The following is a 17,150-nucleotide window of genomic DNA, read 5'->3' as shown; positions in this document are numbered from 1 at the left end:
TGTGTGTGTGTGTGTGTGTGTGTGTGTGTGTGTGTGTGTGTGTGTGTTTGTGAGCAACATGGCTGTTTATTCACCCTGGTGTGGGTGGGCTGATTCCGAAAAGAGAGTCAGTGGAGGGCGGAGGTATAGGAGTTGGTTTTATAAGTTGGTTAGGCAGTGGAAAGTTACAGAAGTTACAGTTTAGGGCGGCTTTTGCAAGCTGGGACGGGGTCGTAGGATCTGGAGTCACAAGGCTGACCAAAGTCGGTTACAAAGTCCAATTGCCTTGTCAGTTGAGGTGGGAATAAGGAACAATAGAATAATGTCTCAAGTTAATTAGGCACTGCAGGGGTTGACCATTCTTCTCTTTTGTGGTTTTCCAGTTACTTGAGAGTTTCTATTTCTAGGAACTCATCTGCAGTGTCCATGTAGGTCACAGAGGTTGCCATGGCATGGTCTGTGGTGCTGTCAGTCAGCCTAAGAGACCTTACATTCCTGTCTTTTTATATTAGTAATAAAAAGAAAAAAGAAATGAAGACTGGAGGGCAGCAGAATATTAGGAAGACGGGCACAGAGGGGTGATGGGTGATGTTTCTCAGGGCTTCTTCTAGTGGGATTGGGGGTGGCTCAGAAACCTGAAAATGGGAAAGAACTTAGACTGCTGGGAGATCTCAGGGCAAGGGGTGATATTGTGTGGTTGTTAGAAGGAGCATTTATCAACCAGCATATTGAGTGGTTGATTATCACTTGTATACAATTTTGTAGGAATTGAGAGATTAACCAGAAAACACAGGGCCCAAATAAAAGAAGGAGAAAGGTAGGTATCAGAGGACTAAGGATTGGAAGAAGCCATGACTCCCAGTTAGAGAGTGCCCAGCCAGTCCAGCCAGGCCCAGAATAACCATTTGCCTGATTAGTGAGCTTTTGGGTTCTGTCTTTTAGTTTATTGATGACATAATATATAAGGCTGACAAGGTTTACATAAAAACAACATTCCTCATTTAGGAATAGGCAAGACTTCCTTTTTCAAGAGTCAGTAAGTCAAGACCTCTCTGGTTTTGGAGGACAACTACAGCTAGGGAATTTGCTTGCGCTTGAAGAAGGGATTGCCATTGAGTTAATTTTGCCATACTAGCAGAGAAATCATTAGAGAGGCTACAAGGTGCCCATTGAAGTGGTAAGGCCTGCTATGCCTATGCTGAGTGCAGTAGTAATTCCTAACCCTACAAGTAAGGGGATCAATGGGATGACCTGCTTGTGTCATATCAGGACCACAAGGGGAACAGGGAGGCTTTCTTCTCCATTAGCCAACTGAATTTTGGGAGTAAGGAAAACTAGGGTACAATTGTCTGTCCAGTTGGTAGGAAGGCAGATGTAAGAAGAAGAACCACAGAGGAAAAAAAGACATTGGCTTAGACAGAACTGTAAGTGTAAACTGAAAAGGTGAGAAAGTGTTCTGAGGGGGCTATGGCTTTGGACCCAAATACCAAGGGAATTAGCAAGGGCTGCGGCTATTAAATGTCTTAGCGGGGTTTGGTAGGATGACTGTGTGGAGGGAGAGCTTTCGTTTTCATGGTGTATGAGGAAGCTTGTGGTATCTATGAGTAACCACTCACCTATACTGAAAGGCTACGTATAAGCAGGCAGGAAGAAGCGTCTGGAGGAGAGTCTGATGAACAAAGGGAGGGCAGCCAACGATGGAATGAGAGACAGGGTAAATGCCTACTAGGCAAAACTTGAAGTTTATTTGCCAATCTTGTGTAGGGGAAAATTAGTGGGCCTGATGTGTAGTTTTCCTACACATCAGTGGGGTGGCCTGAGAAAGCCCTGAGGAGTAGTAGAGTGACAGAACATTGAGATGTGATTGTTTTGAGGATGAACTTCCATGATGGAAAAGAAATAAGGGGTTCTAGAAGACTAGCCAGGGGCTTGTATCCTGCATGGAAGCTGTCATGAAAGGAGGAGAAGATAGAGTGAGCTTGTGAGGCAGGGCGGAGGAACTCCTGTGGTTTAAGAACCATTTTGCCTTGCGTAGGAAGTGACTAGTAAAGCGTTTGGAGGAAGAATAGGTAGGGGAGACAGATGAGAAGGAAAAATACTGGCCTTGTCAGGGAAATACTGGAGGTGTCTGCTGCTTCTTTGGCTGTTTTGTTACCTAAGGCATTTCCTTGGGCAATGGAATCTGACAGTTTTTGGTGTCCTCTGCAGTGGATAACTCTGACCTTAGCTGAGAAGAGAGTGGCCTTAAGGAGGGCCTTTATTAAGCGGGTATTGATAATAGAGGACCCCTGTGTGGTGAGAAAACCTCTTTCTGCCCACATGGCAGTATGGTGGTGTAGGATGTAGAAGATGTATTTAGAGTCAGTATAGATATTAACATGTAGTCCTTTGGCAAGAGTAAGAGCATGGGTTAAGGCAATCAGTTCAGCTTGCTGAGAAGTGGTGGAAGAGGGGAATGTGCAGCCTTGATAATAGATGAGTGGGATACAACAGCATAGCCAGCTTTGGCTGGTGCCAACCGACTGGGCTTGGAGGAACTGCCATCAATAAACCATGTGTGGCCTGAGTCTGTAATAGGTAAAAGAGAAACATGGGGAAATAGGGAAGATGCTATATAGATTGGGGCGATACTGACTGCCAGGCATAATTAAATGCAAAGATACTCTGAAGGCTGGCGTGGGAAGATCACTTGAGGCTAGGTGTTTGAGGTCAGCCTAAGCAACGTAGTAAGACACCCCCCCATCTATAAAAAACAAAATAAAAAAATTAAATAAACAATTAAATGCAAAAAGATTTTTAAGAGCTGGTATTATTCCTTCCACAACCTGAAATTTAGAATAATTTTTAGTCTGAAAACTTAATGTGGCTTTAAGATCCAAGTTACCACAGTTAAATACATGGTCTCCTTGTTATTCAGAAAATTGCCTTTAAGGACATAAATATTTATCTGAGTAAAGGCTCACTAGTAGGAAATCTTAAAATTACTTATAAAATGTGATTGATCTAGTAATATTGTTCGGTTATCATTACAACAAGCATGTGGGCATAAGTGACAAAAGGAGCAATGACAAATAAAAGTAATTGACTTTATTTTGCTTTTTTAATCATAGTATTTAGACAGTGCTAAGTTATTATGCATAACAAAAGTAAATTAAAAAATGAATTGACCATGTGACAGGTTTTTGGTAGGTCTTTAACAAATATCAAGTTGATAAATCTGACTGGGATGAGAGTGTCAAATGGTCTTTGAAACTGCTTTTCGTTTTATAAAGGCCTGGCCCACGGAATAGCAATTCCCACTTACCAGTTAGTAACAAAAGTAGTATATTTAAGGGCAAAGTCTGGATTAAAACCTATGGGAAAAATTGTGATTGAAGTTATTGAGTCATAAAATAGATTTATTAAAGGGGATTGTACACATTTTTAAACTTTGCTCTAGTGAGATCATAAATGCATAAAATAAAACAACTATGCCCTTATTCCTCAAATCATTTTTGCTTGAATAAGCTGCCTTAAATAAAAATAGTAAAAGAATGTTAAATTTACAGAACTCTATTTTTATCTATGAATATAGATTAAACTGGAAAAACACTTCTAATGTTCAAAGATCAGGTGTGGCAGATAAGGCCAGCTGTTCACCAAAAGTCAGCCTCCTCATTGGTATTATAGAATTGACTAATTGTCCATCCAGGGACTAATGGACCCAGTCTCTCTTGCATCAGAATATTTTCACGTGACTGGTTCTTGCCAAAGGCATAGAGTGGAACTGATGGGTGTTAACTTCTCAGACAAGGCTGATGAAGTCGGTGTGAGTCCTTCAAATTCTCTTTTTCTTCTTCTGTTGGCTGAGTGCATAGGGCTTCTTGGCCTGGTCAGCAGGGAGTGTTGTGCTGTAAATGGGAGCGTGCATGATCTTGCTAAGAACGAGCTGCTACTTACTTGAGCCCATTGTTGCCATGTGAGTTTGTAGGACCAGTGGAACAGATTTTGGCGTTATTCAAGAGAAGCTGAAAATACAGATTTTTATTTGAAATGCCGCTATTTACATACCAAATAAAACAGTCAGTGGGCCATCAGTTTGCAATCTCTCATTGAATAACTTAAGCCCTCTGTAGATTAATTGTAATCATACATTACATGTTACAAAGGTATTATAAAGTGCTTTCACACACATTGTTTCTTTAACCTGTAAGAAAGCTTAATTTGATAAATATTACTATCTTCATTTAAAAGATAAAAGAACTAAGGTTCAGAAACTTGTACTCTTAGGACTTTATCAGAGCTGTATGTTGCAGTTCTATCTGTACCTCCATTTCTATCTCTTCATGCTTCCTATGCTCAGCTAAACTACCCATGTTCCCTTGAACTTGTCAGTACATTCTTGCTACACTGCTTTTGCTAGGGAGCTCTCTTCTTTGAATCCCTTCCTCTGTACAGATTTCCCTACTTTATTAGATATTCTCTACTTTCTGCCCATGCTTCAAGACTAAACTTAAACATCTCTTCCACATGAATTTCTTAGCTAGCTTTGTGCTTCCTTCTTTGTTGGCAGTTCGTAGATCATATTTTTCTGGAATCGTAGCTGCATATATGTGTCTTCCTAATTAGATTATAAACCTTTGAGGTCAGAGAGCAAGTCTTATTTCTCTTTACAATATCCTATGTCATCCTCATAAATCCCTGAACAACATGGGTATTCAAGAATATTCATTGAATCAAAATTTCCACCTATTCTCAATAGCACAACAAAGATTATACATTTATTGTGCAGTCCATGATGTGAGTAAAGCCTTAAGTTAGACTTAATAAACCCTCTGAATCACCATAATAGGGAAACATATTCTCTCTACTGAAAGGGTAAAGGTTCATCCTTTGAGCTGGAAGACAGCTGCAGTTGAGTCTCAGATTTGGTGTAAATCAGCGAGGAATGATGGCTAGACCATATCTCTTTCACGAATAGCTGGCTAGTGATTACCATTAACAGACTTTGCTATGGCTTAGTTTTTTCCTTCAAATGTAAATCAAGATTTTCAAAGAGTTTATTAAATAATTTCTTAAGGAGTATACCTTAATGTTGCAAAGAGGTCTCAGCCAATGTAGCATTTTATTTAAGCCCTTGAAAAGATAAAGAGGTAAAATGCAGTTAGACATTTTCATGCAACTAGTGAATCAGAAAAAGGAAGTCACTGTCCCTCTAACAGTGAGATGAAAGCAGGTTCATCTATTAACTGGGGCTAAAGTACGATGCAGTACTCATTCCCATCAATTCTTATTGAGAATGAGTACAGAGATGTTCAGAGTTGTATTTCCTAGCTATTGCTTTCTTCTCATTTTCAACGGCTTCTATTCATTTCTGTATAGCTAGCTATGAGATACTTTAGGCATGCTAATTTACTGTTTTTTTTTCCCCAGTCTATTCTACAAAGAACTATCGATGTATTTTGCATTATATTATTAACTTGAACTAGTCAGGAGTAAATGAAGAAAGCTATAAAAAAAAACAGTGTTTTTGTTTTGAACCAATTCATGTTAATTTATGTGCTTCTGATCAAGTTAAAAGGTCTTAGTACACTTATCATTAAAATAAAAATTCATGAACCCAATACAATCTGGACAGAGAGATGAACTGAGAGGAGAGGTGGTAGGAAAGTTGCAGATGTTTGTTGTAATCAATTTAATATTCTGAGCTGTGAGATAATTTAACAAGTCAATTATTACTTGTTATAGATTAGATTATAAAGATTTGTTATAATCTATAATGCTTAAATTATAAAGATTTGTTGTACTTGTTATAGATTCGATTATAAAGATTTGTCCTTTGATCCTCAGCTGTCTTCTACCTTAGACTTCAGCTCTCAGTGGGAATCAGGGAATTCTTGGTAGAACAAAATGAAAGTATCTCCAGCTATCAGCTTTGTTAGTAGCACTAGCTGGCTTTGAAATTAGCTTCCAAGCATAAGGAAAGCCTACTTTCAGAGTTTAACATAAAGTAAATATACCTAATGTAGTCTAACATGGAAATTTACAGGAGCCAGACTGGATAAATTAGCATAAAACCCAGTAATTTTGGATCAATGTACATTCACTGAACTTAGTAAAGAAAGAAAATAGTCCATTGCATTTAATTAAAGGTTTGACCATAATCGATTTTTAAAAATAACTCTTTCTTCCTTTAGGCTTATGAGGCTGACAGACTGGGATTTTGATCCCCTTCTGTTTCCACCTGCTAAAGGAGTCAGGGCAAATTACTGTTCACATTTTCATTTGCTTCCATGTGAAACGGTACTACTAAAACTCCAGCGGTCTCAGCAGTAGCACTGAACCTGGCATATTGTATACACTTCATAAATAATAGCTATTAATATTATTATTATGTTGTTATGTACAAAATATAAATAAGACAAGATAAAAGTGAAAATAAACCATAATCCCACACATTGATGTAATCATTAGAGAGATTTTGACAGTTCCTTCTGAACTTCTTTTTCTATACGTATTTGCACAAAAATGAGATTGAATTGTGCATGTTGCTTTTTTTTCTCATTTAAAATATTAGTAGTATCTTTTGATAGCATGCATAATAGACGAAGTTTTTTTTAAAGGAATTTTATTCATTGTAAGTTTTTGTGAGATATATTTGGGATAATATGTCAGGGTTTTAGAACTTTTATCCTTTTAGATAACAAAAAATTCTACCTGTAGGAATAACTAGGTAGGAGCTGTCACTGCTGCCTGCAGCCCCGTTGACATCATCTACTTCTTTTTATCAACAAGCAGTTACAAAAAATATGGGGTGATGGTGGCCATTCTTGAGAATAAGGAATATTTTTTTCTGTACCTTGAAAGCTAGTTTTTGTAAATAACCAAATACCAATGAAAATCTAAAATATTGGATTCTTCCTAACCTGAGACACAAAATTAAACTGAAAAGTCTAAGGAGGATGTTAAAGATGAGCACAATGTTGCCCTTTATATCTGATCCAATCCCAGGACTCCTCTCCTATTTCCAATAAGGTCAATTATCTCATTTTCCTTTGTTCTTTTTCTTGTGCTGCTTTTGCAGAGGAGGATGCACCTGTTTTTGTGAAATAATACAATCATTAAAGACTTTCTATAATCAGGGGAAACAAGGTTAATCATATGAGATCCTTTTAAAATGTGGACCACACTGGATTATTGCTACTGTACTTTAACCCCACTCTTCTATATGGTGCTTTGTGATACTGGGCTGAGTCCCTGCAAACTTTTCTCCTTTGCTAGCTTGTTACATACTGCCAAAAGGGGGCCACTCAAAGAGTCTGGAAGTAGAAACCTGCTTCTTTCTGTTCCTTTCAGTGTCACCACAGCAATAGGTTTTCATGCTGGCCTTGACTGTTGTTGCATTACAGTAGCACTTTCAGAACCAGCCTAAATACCTGTCCTCATCCTCTCCTGCCCCGAGATGCCAGCTTTCCCTCCTCAGAGATCTGCATGCCAGCTTTGTGAGAGTCCCTCCTTCAAGCTTCTACATTTTCATAATTCCAACCCATTCCCTTTCTTCCCACAGTCTTTGGGGCAGTAGCTGCTCATTGTAGTTACTATCTCTGTGATACCTCAGTATGGCCCCCTTTTCATTTCCGGTTCTCCAACACCTGGTTAACTATTCTTCATGTTAAATTCTCCTCACTAGATTCTCTGGTGTATTTCTGTCTCCTGATGGCCCTGGCTAACACGAGGACCAATACCAGACTGGCTTTGCCATTTCTTTCATACTTTTAGAGTATGTGGCTGTTCTGCTTCTCCAGTGCTTCCTAACTAGTAGTAGGTGACTACTGGTGAGATGCCAGGCTAGCATAACATATACTTAGAATTTAAAATGGAATTTACTCCCAACAAGACTTCAGCAATTTGTATTTATGTGAATTGTATTGTATATGACATATATAATAATACAATATCTGTGAACATAAATGCCTTAGAAATAGCAGACTTTTGTTTCTTTTTTAGTGAAACTCCATATAAATACACAAAAAGTTGCTTTCCAAAAGATATGGTTTGATCCATGTTTTATGTGTTTATAAAAAATTTAAAGAGCCTCTTGCTGAATTTTATATGGAAATCAACAAACAAGCCTTCTTCAAACAAACAGTTATGTTTCCTCATGGGATTTAAAATAGAGCATCCTGTCAAACAGGCTTCTTCAACCTAAAGTTATCTAAAAATGCTAAATAAGCCTCTTCATAAAATAAGCTTATTTCACCTAGGAAACGGCTCTTGAGTACAGAATTGCTGGACACGAACAAAGCTTCTAATTACTCCTGAAAGAATCTCTAAAGAGCTAAGATCAAATGAATTGAATGAGAATTCTTTCACGTGTCTTCTATTTTTCACAGGAAAAACGACAGTATTTTTACGCCTTTTTCCCAAGCACTCTTGATCTCTAAGTCCATCCCTTCCTCTCTTCCCCAACCCCTTGATTCTATAGCAGTTTCTGTATTTAGAAAGAATCCGTGGAATAACGACAAAGCAAGTTTGACTTTCATTTCTACCAGTTCTGTGGGTAAATGTGGGTTATGGCTGCAGCAGCCTGAAATGACTCCTGTGCCTCTCTTTCCATCTTCTTTAGGAATTTCTGAATTGTGCTCTCTTTCAGGTGCTTTGCAAACTGGGCTTGTTGTTTACAAAGCACCTGACAGCTGGGTTGGAGTGGGGGCTGTTACGGATTGTCAGAGAACATGGACAACAGTGCTGGAATGGAAACTGCAGAGAGAGGAGGGGAGGCATGGGGTTAGGAAGGGAAGGCAGAGAGGTAAGGGGCAGAAGCAGGCATTCACAACTAGTCTTTCGGTGACTTTGAAACATTCTTTCTTCCCAGTAAAACTATGGATATTGATAGCATATGCCCAGCTTGAGGGAAATGTGTGTAATTCAGAGGAACACCCAAACTCCAAAGGGACACACTTCTGTTTACAGAGAATCAAGGCTTTCAGATGAATTGTCCCTTTTCCAAGGCTTCAAGACATCAATTTAAAAAAATGTGCCTTTGAGCTGTATTCATGGTAGCTCAGACATGTTATTTTCCTCTCTAAAATGAGGTTGTTAGCATTGAATGGGTCCCAAGATTGTGATCTTCATTTAGTGAAAGGTCATGGACCAAAACCTGGATTGTCTCTACCATTTTGTTTCAATTTATATGTTCTGATAGTTTTCTTTTTATTCTGATTCAAGGTTTAGCCTTTTTTTTTTTTTTTTTTTTTTTTTTTCAATCATCAAATTCCCATGACTGCTGTTTCAGGGTTTTATTGGTGCTGATGATGCCTGAATTTGTCTCTGGTTCTGAACTTTTTTCTGGGCATAACTCTTTAATGCCTTTGATGACCCGAACATTTTTGCTTGCATGTCCCAGGACTGCTTTCATAGCTCTTCACTAAGACCTGTCTCTCCCTGATGTCCATGTTTCTGCAAACAGCACCACAATCACCAAGGTCAGGCTTACTGTTCTCTTCACTCCCATGTTCAATTGATCCCTCAGTCCTTGCACATCTGCCTCGACTGTTTCCAGGTTCTTTTTTGCTGTTTCCTTCAGTGCTCTCTCATTATCTGGATTGCTCTAATACCCTCTACCTGGTCTATTTCTGGTCTCTTTCTTCAAATAATTCTGCTTTTTATTTCAAATTAATCTTTTAAAACATCACTTTTATTGTTTCTTGCCTCAATTTAAAAAATACCAGTTCCCCCTTTTTCTGCAAGACCCCTCATCTAGATTTTCAGTTCCTTCACAGGCCATCAAGTTTTTCACCTTTGCTTCTAATCACTCGCGCCTCAATATAAAGACTCTATCCATTTAGAAGAGCAGAACCAAACTAAAAAGCTGAGGGGAGGTTCAGATGTGATTGAGAGTTTGATGAAAGATCCTCTGTGTGTGTGTGTGTGTGTGTGTATGTGTGTGTGTGTATTAATTCCCTTTGGGTGTTCATACATCTCCTGAAGCTTGTATTGAGAAGCCCATTCTAGGATGATTTACACGTGAGTCCCTGAACATGACTTGTTGAGCTACATGCCTTAATGACTCCTTATTATTTTTTCCTTCCCTTCTGAGATTATTTCTGTTAATTGCGTCACCAGCTTCCTCATCATCCAGCTGGAAACCAAGCCATTCTCTTTAACTTGTCCTTGTCTCTTACCTGTCACCTCGACAACTTGTTGCATCCGGGTTTATTCTACTACGCAACATCTCTCACATATGTTGCTTTCTGTCTGTTCATTTGTGCTATCTTTCAAAATCTTCCATTTTTCTACTTGAATCATTTTCAGCTAGATTTATAGCTCATCTTTGTATCTACGGATTAATTTGTTCTCCACTTTTGCTTTCTGTACCATACCCTGTTTTCAGATTTATTTTCATAAAACTTCTACTCAGACCCCTTTGCTTGTTCTTCAGAGAATTCTCATGCCCGATGAATAAAATCCAAACTCCTGTGATTAAAATTCTTTCACAGCCTGAGCCTGTTACCAGTGGCGAATCTGACAGGTCTGCTGCAAACTCGATCCTTGCCTCCTTGGAGGAAAGAATTTGGCTGAGGAGTATAAGTAGGTTTCAGGCAGAGGGAGAGACCTAGGCAAGTTTTCGAGCAGAAGTGAGTTTATCAGAAAATTTTAGAGCAGGAACAAAAGGAAGCAAAGTACACTTGGAAGAGGGCCAAGAAGGTGACTTAAAAGATGAAAGTGTCCTGCCTGGCCCTTGGCTTGGGGTTTTATACATTGGCATGGTTCCAGGGTATATGTTTCTTCTTCCTTGATTCTTCCCTTCGAGCAAGTTGTCTGCATGTGCAGTGGCTTGCCAGCAGTTGGGAGGGGCCACATGCACAGCGTGTTTACTGAAGTTGTGCGCATTGAGGTCTAGTGTTCTTAAAGGAAGGTCATGCACTGGTTAAATGCTGCCATTTTGCCTGTTAGCGTACATGCTTGAGCCCACTTGCTCAACTCTTGAGATCTTATCAGGAAGCTGCTGATCACCAGCTTCAGGTGTTTACTACCTATTGGGAGACTGTCTTTCCCTGGTGCTGGCCATGACCAATTATTATTTTACAGTGACAATTTAACAGCCACCTGACCATTGCCTGATAGTCGCCTGACATTCCTGGGGGTGGGCCTCTCCTGCCCTGCTCATGTCTGCCTAATTACCTGCTCTAACAAGCCTGCCTTAACATTCCTGTCCTATCTCCCATGACATTCCTGACCTAACTAAGAAATGGGCATTATTCTTGAACATGCCCTATATGTTTGCTTTTGCTATTTCCTCTGCTTGAATTTCCCTTCTTCCCTTCTGTTCCTGATGTAATGCTACCCATTTTGGGCCCAGCTCAAATATCACCTCCTCCCTAATACTATCACCTCTTCCTCTGTTTGAATATTTAACTGTTTGAATATTAATACTCTCTTAACTGTGGCAAGTATAGTATTTTTCATGTTCAACAGTTTTAAGGATTTTATATAGACATTATCTGAGCTAGACCTAAAGCTACCAGAGGGCAGAGACCTATTAACCATCTGAACATCCCCAGGTCCCTTGCATAGTTCCTTGCACATAACCACTGGTATACGAACACACCCCTGCCTTGACAGCCTTTCTCTTGCTGATAAATTTTCCTGGAACCCTTGCTTTTAACCTTCCTAGGTCTCTAAATACTCAAAGACCTTAAAGGATCAATTATAATTCTTTGTTTTAGGCAATTTTTTCTTAACTAGTAATCTTATCTGTGAGTATGTATATTCATTATTGTCTGTATTATTCTCTTAGAACTTAACAAATTGCTACTTTGTATTATTTTAAATGTTTGTTTTGGGTATGATGGGCTGGGGGTGAGGAAGGATGGGCACAGTTTGAATTCCAATGCAAATCAGCTGTGTTCATGTAAATCCAGTGGGAATTAGGGGTGGATATGATCATACCAGAGGTCTTTTATCTTAAGAACTGATGTTTATCTTGGGTGAGAACCTATTCTAAGAAAAAAGTAATACTGAGTTTGAACCAGAAAGAAAGCTTCAGTTGTCAAGGCCATGAGCTTCATTACAGCTTGGGTATTATTTCAAATCACTATGTGGTATATGAGAACTTCACTTTGTCTTTGGAGGTATTCATGGAAGCAGTGGGGTTCTGCAGGAATACATACATTGTGAGCACATGCAAACTGCCCCTTGGCAACCCCTGGAATAATGAAGGGACACTTTACTGTGGGCAGTGGTCTTGTCTGAGTAGGATGAGAAACCTGTGGAATTTGAGATATGCTTTGCGTGACTTTTACATGATGAAGCCTCGGAAACTCAGGTTCTGTTTTGTGTTGTTTTGTTATTCCATTAAGACAGTAACCTTCCTCAAAAGCAACATCCCATCTAATCCCTCCTTTTTTTCCCACCAATGTGGCTCTAATTTTGGCTTTCACCATTTCTCATCTGGGTGATTACAGGAGCTACTGTTCCTATGTTCCACCAATTCATTCTCCTCAATACTGCCAGAGGTTTCTTTCTAAATGAAAATCAACTACTTCCAGTTCATATCAGCAGACAGAAGCTGCATTTACTTTTTCTTTCCCCAAAATTACCTTTGAAGTGATGGAAGAAATATACAACTAACATAAACCCATCTCAGCAATGATACTGTGCTCTGAATATCCATGTTCCTCCAATATTCGTGTGTTGAAATCTACTCCAGAAGGTGTTTATGTTAAGAGATTTGGCCTTTGGGAGGTGACTAGGGGTTATTGAAATGGTTTGGCTGTGTGTCCCCACCCAAATCTTATCTTGAATTGCAATCCCCATGTGTCTACAGAGGGACCTGGTTGAAGGTGATTGGATCATGGAGGTGTTTTCCCCCATGCTGTTCTTGTGATAGTGAGGGAGTTTTCATGAGATCTCTTGGTTTAAAAGGGTTTGACAGCTCCCCCCCACACCCTCTTTCTCTCCTGCTGCCATGTAAGATGTGCCTTACATTCCCTTCACCTTCCACCATGATTGTATGTTTCCTGAGGCCTCCCAAGCCATGTGGAATTCAGAGTCGATTAAATCTTTTTCTTCCATAAATTACCCAGTCTCTGGAAGTTCTGTGTAGCAGTGGGAAAATGAATAAACACAGTCCCATGAATGGGATGAGTGCCCTTATGAAAGAGACCCAGGTGAGCTTGCCCTGACTTCTACCATTTAAGGATCCTGCAATAAGGTGGCATCTCTGAAGCAGAGAGCAACTCTTATCAGACATCAAATCTGTTGATGCCTTGATATTAGACTTCCTAGCTTTCAGAAACTTTGAGCAATATATTTCTTTTGTTTATAAATTACTTAATATAATGTATTTTGTTATAGCAGCTAGAATGGACTGACACTAATGATAACAGAAAGAGTGTCACAACAGGAGAAGAAATACTGGTGAATTTCTGGAATGTGTAAGGCGATACATTCAGGATTGAGATATTCATGACACAACAAAGCAAAAAAAGAAACTTCTGAAAAACTGCCCAATTGTAAGAGATGACAAATTATCTTAAAATGTATATTTTTGACAAAAAGTAAAAGTCACATTGAATATGCTTGATTTAGAAGATACTTTTTTTTTAAGTGAATCAGATAATTTTGTACTGGTCATTATAACCTGACCACATAAAATATTTTGATTCCTAGTAGTATCTAAAGTTTGTCTTTCTAAGCAAAACACAGCAGTCGATTATAATAATCAAGCCTCTATTTTTCTGAGTGGATCTTAGAAGTGAATGCACCAATAAGAAGTCAGCTTCTATTCTCACGGAGAACTTGGAGAGAAGCACCTGCTAGGAGTGGCCCTGCTCTGGTGGACTGTGGAAAGGGGAAAGGAACCCTGGAGAAGGACTACGTTCTCATATAGGGTGAAACTACAGTGGCAGTTTCACTTGGGGTTCGACCCAACCCCTTAGCCTTTTCTCACCTGAGCAGAGAGCTGTCTGACTCTTGAGGTGTCCTGCCCTGGGTGACCAAAGACTGGAAGGGAGGGTTAAGATATGCCACTTTATTTTTAATCTTCAATATTTTATGAAAAGCTCCCTTCAACTTTTTTTTGACAGTGAAAAGTATTTGATGACATGAGTAGGAGTTAAAATTAAGTGAATCAAGAATAGTACAAAAGGAATAGTAAGTATAATCTTAAGATGTACAACTTCACCTATATAGTTCAGATTATAACTGTAAATGCATTATTATCTTGTGCTTTGTTTACTTAAACTTTGATCATATACATTTCCCCAGATCACTGTGTATTTGTAGTTTGACACACATGACATCATTCTTGCCCATACACACACCTAAATATGGGTTGGGGGATGGAGCCATATAGAAGGTCATGATAATATCAGTGATTTTATTTTCATATCATGTACTTTCTATATTTTCTAAATGTTTTTTCCAATCAGAAATCAAACAATGCAAATTAAGTTTTAAGATAAAAGAATCAACTTTTTCCTGGAAATATAAGTGATTTTTTTCCTCTATATTCCTGCATTCCTGGTTTTCTAAAACAACAGATACTACTTTTATCATGACAAAATATTTTTTAAAGAAGAGGATAAACTAAAAGCAAAAATTGTTAGGCTAACAGTTCATTCTTAGGGGGCTGGCATGCCAAGATGGCCGAGAGGAGGCAACACCAGAATGCAGCTCCTAGCTAATGAGATGCAGGGGGCTAGAGGACTTCATGATTCCAAGCGAGGTGCTGGGTTCATTTTGGTGGGACTGGTAGGTCACTAAAAATAGCTCAGGGAAGGCGAGCCAAAGCCAAAGTGGGGCAAGAGCAGCTCAGGGAGGGCAACCAAGACAGAGCGGGGCGAGTCCCCACCTGGAAAGTGCAGCTGGCTCAGAGGGTTGGAGACTTCACCCCTTTGGTGCTCCAATTTGGATCCCGTGTTTCCCTCATCCCTCCTGCAACCTATGGTCCACAAGAGCCCCGCTGGACTGAGGGATGCCCTGGGTTGTCAATGCAAATCTGAGTGATGGCTCAGGCCTGGTGCCACAAGTTGTCAGCAGGGACCTAGGTGGAAGTCTGGACTAACTCTAGCAGGATGGAACTACCCATCTCACAGGAAGAAGCAGAGTTGAAAGCAGGGAAACAGGCCATAAGGCCTGGCAGGCCCCACCCCAACAAAACTCAAACTGAAGCTGGTGAGCTAGAGAGCTTTGCAGCGAATACACCAGTTTGACCCCAATGGGGAAGATTGACCTCAAGGAAGGAGAGACGCCATTGAAAAAGCAGGGCTAATCTCACCTGTGTAACAAATGCCAGAGGGAGACCACCCACCCAGCAGCCTGACTGAATCCGAGGCAGCCCAGCAGCACCTCTACAGGCCCAAAAAGATATAGCTCCAACTACAACAGAAAGGATGTCCACTCAGAGATTGCTCCCGAAATCACCAACTTCAAAGATCAAAGCAAGATAAATCCATCAAGATGAAAAGAAACCAGTGCAAAAAGGATGAAACTATCAAAGACCAGAACACCTCTTCTCCTCCCAGGGATCACAACTTCTCATCATTAATGGAACAAAACAAGACAGAGAATGAGTTTGATTAACTGACAGAAGCAGGCTTCAGAAGGTGGGTAATAACAAACTTCTCTGAGTTAAAAGACCATGTTCTAACCCAATGCAAAGAAACTAAGAACCTTGAAAAAAGGTTTGATGAAATGCTAACTAGAATAACAGCTTATTAGAATAACCAGCTTAGAGAATAACATAAATGACTTGATGGAGCTGAAAAACACAGCACGAGAACTTCACAAGGCATACACAATTTTCAACAGCCAAATAGATAAAGCAGAAGAAAGGATATCAGAGACTGAAGATCAAATCAATGAAATAAAATAAAGGCAAGATTAGAGAAAAAAGAGTGAAAAGAAATGAACAAAGCCTCCAAGAACTATGGGATTATGTAAAAGACCTAATCTACGTTTGATCGGTGTACCTGAATGTGATGGGGAGAATGATTCCAAGCTGGAAAACACTTTTCAGGATATTATCCAAGAGAACTTCCCCAATTTAACAAGGCAGGTCAACATTCAAATCCAGGAAATACAGAGAACATCACAAAGATACTCCTCAAGAAGAGCAGCCCCAAGGCACATAATTGTCAGATTCACCAGGGTTGAAATAAAGGAAAAAATCCTAAGGGCAGCCAGAGAGAAAAGTTGAGTCACGCACAAAGGAAAGACCGTCAGACTCACAGAGGATCTCTTGGCAGAAACCCCACTAGAGTGGGGCTAGTATTCAACATCCTTAAAGAAAAGGACTTTCAATCCCGAATTTCATATCCAGCCAAACTAAGCTTCATAAGTGAAGGAGAAATAAAATCCTTTATGGACAAGCAATTGCTGAGAGATTTCGTCTCTATGATGCTTGCCTTACATGAGCTCCTGAAGGAAGTACTAAACATAGAAAGGAACAACCAGTACCAGCCACTGCAAAAACGTACCAAATGATAAAGAACAAGGGCACAGTGAAGAAACCATGTCAGCTAATGGGCAAACTAACCAGCCAGTAACAAAATGACAGGATCAAATTCAAACATAACAATATTAACATTGAATGTAAATGGCCTAAATACCCCAATCAAAGGACTGGTAAACTTGATAAAAAATCAAGACCCATTGGTGTACTGTATTCAGGAGACTCATCTGACATGGAAAGACTCACATAGACTCAAAATAAAGGAATGGAAGAAGATTTGCCGAGCAAATGGAGAGAAAAAAAAAAAAAAAGCAGGGGTTGCAATCCTAGTCTCTGATAAAACGAACTTTAAACCAACAAAGATCAAAAGAGACAAAGAAGGGCATTTCATAATAGTAAAAGGATCAATGCAACAAGAAGAGCTAACTATCCTAAATATATATGCACCCAATGCAGGAGCACCCAGATACATAAAGCAAGTTCTTAATGACCTACAAAAATACTTAGACTCCCACACAATAATAGTGGGAGACTTTAACACTCCACTGACAATATTGGACAGATCAAAGAGACAGATTAACAAGGATATCCAGGACTTGAACACAGATCTGGACCAAACAGACCTAATAGACATTTACAGAACATTCCACCCCAAATCCACAGATTACACGTTCTTCTCAGCATCAGATTGCACTTATACTACAATTGACCACATAATTGGAAGTAAATCACT

This window comes from Sapajus apella, unplaced genomic scaffold (genome assembly GCF_009761245.1).
Source record: "Sapajus apella isolate SASKATOON/1434 unplaced genomic scaffold, GSC_monkey_1.0 scaffold6, whole genome shotgun sequence".
Classification (NCBI taxonomy): domain Eukaryota; kingdom Metazoa; phylum Chordata; class Mammalia; order Primates; family Cebidae; genus Sapajus; species Sapajus apella.
The sequence above is the reverse complement of the archived record's forward strand: the minus strand, read 5'-3'. Positions refer to the sequence as shown.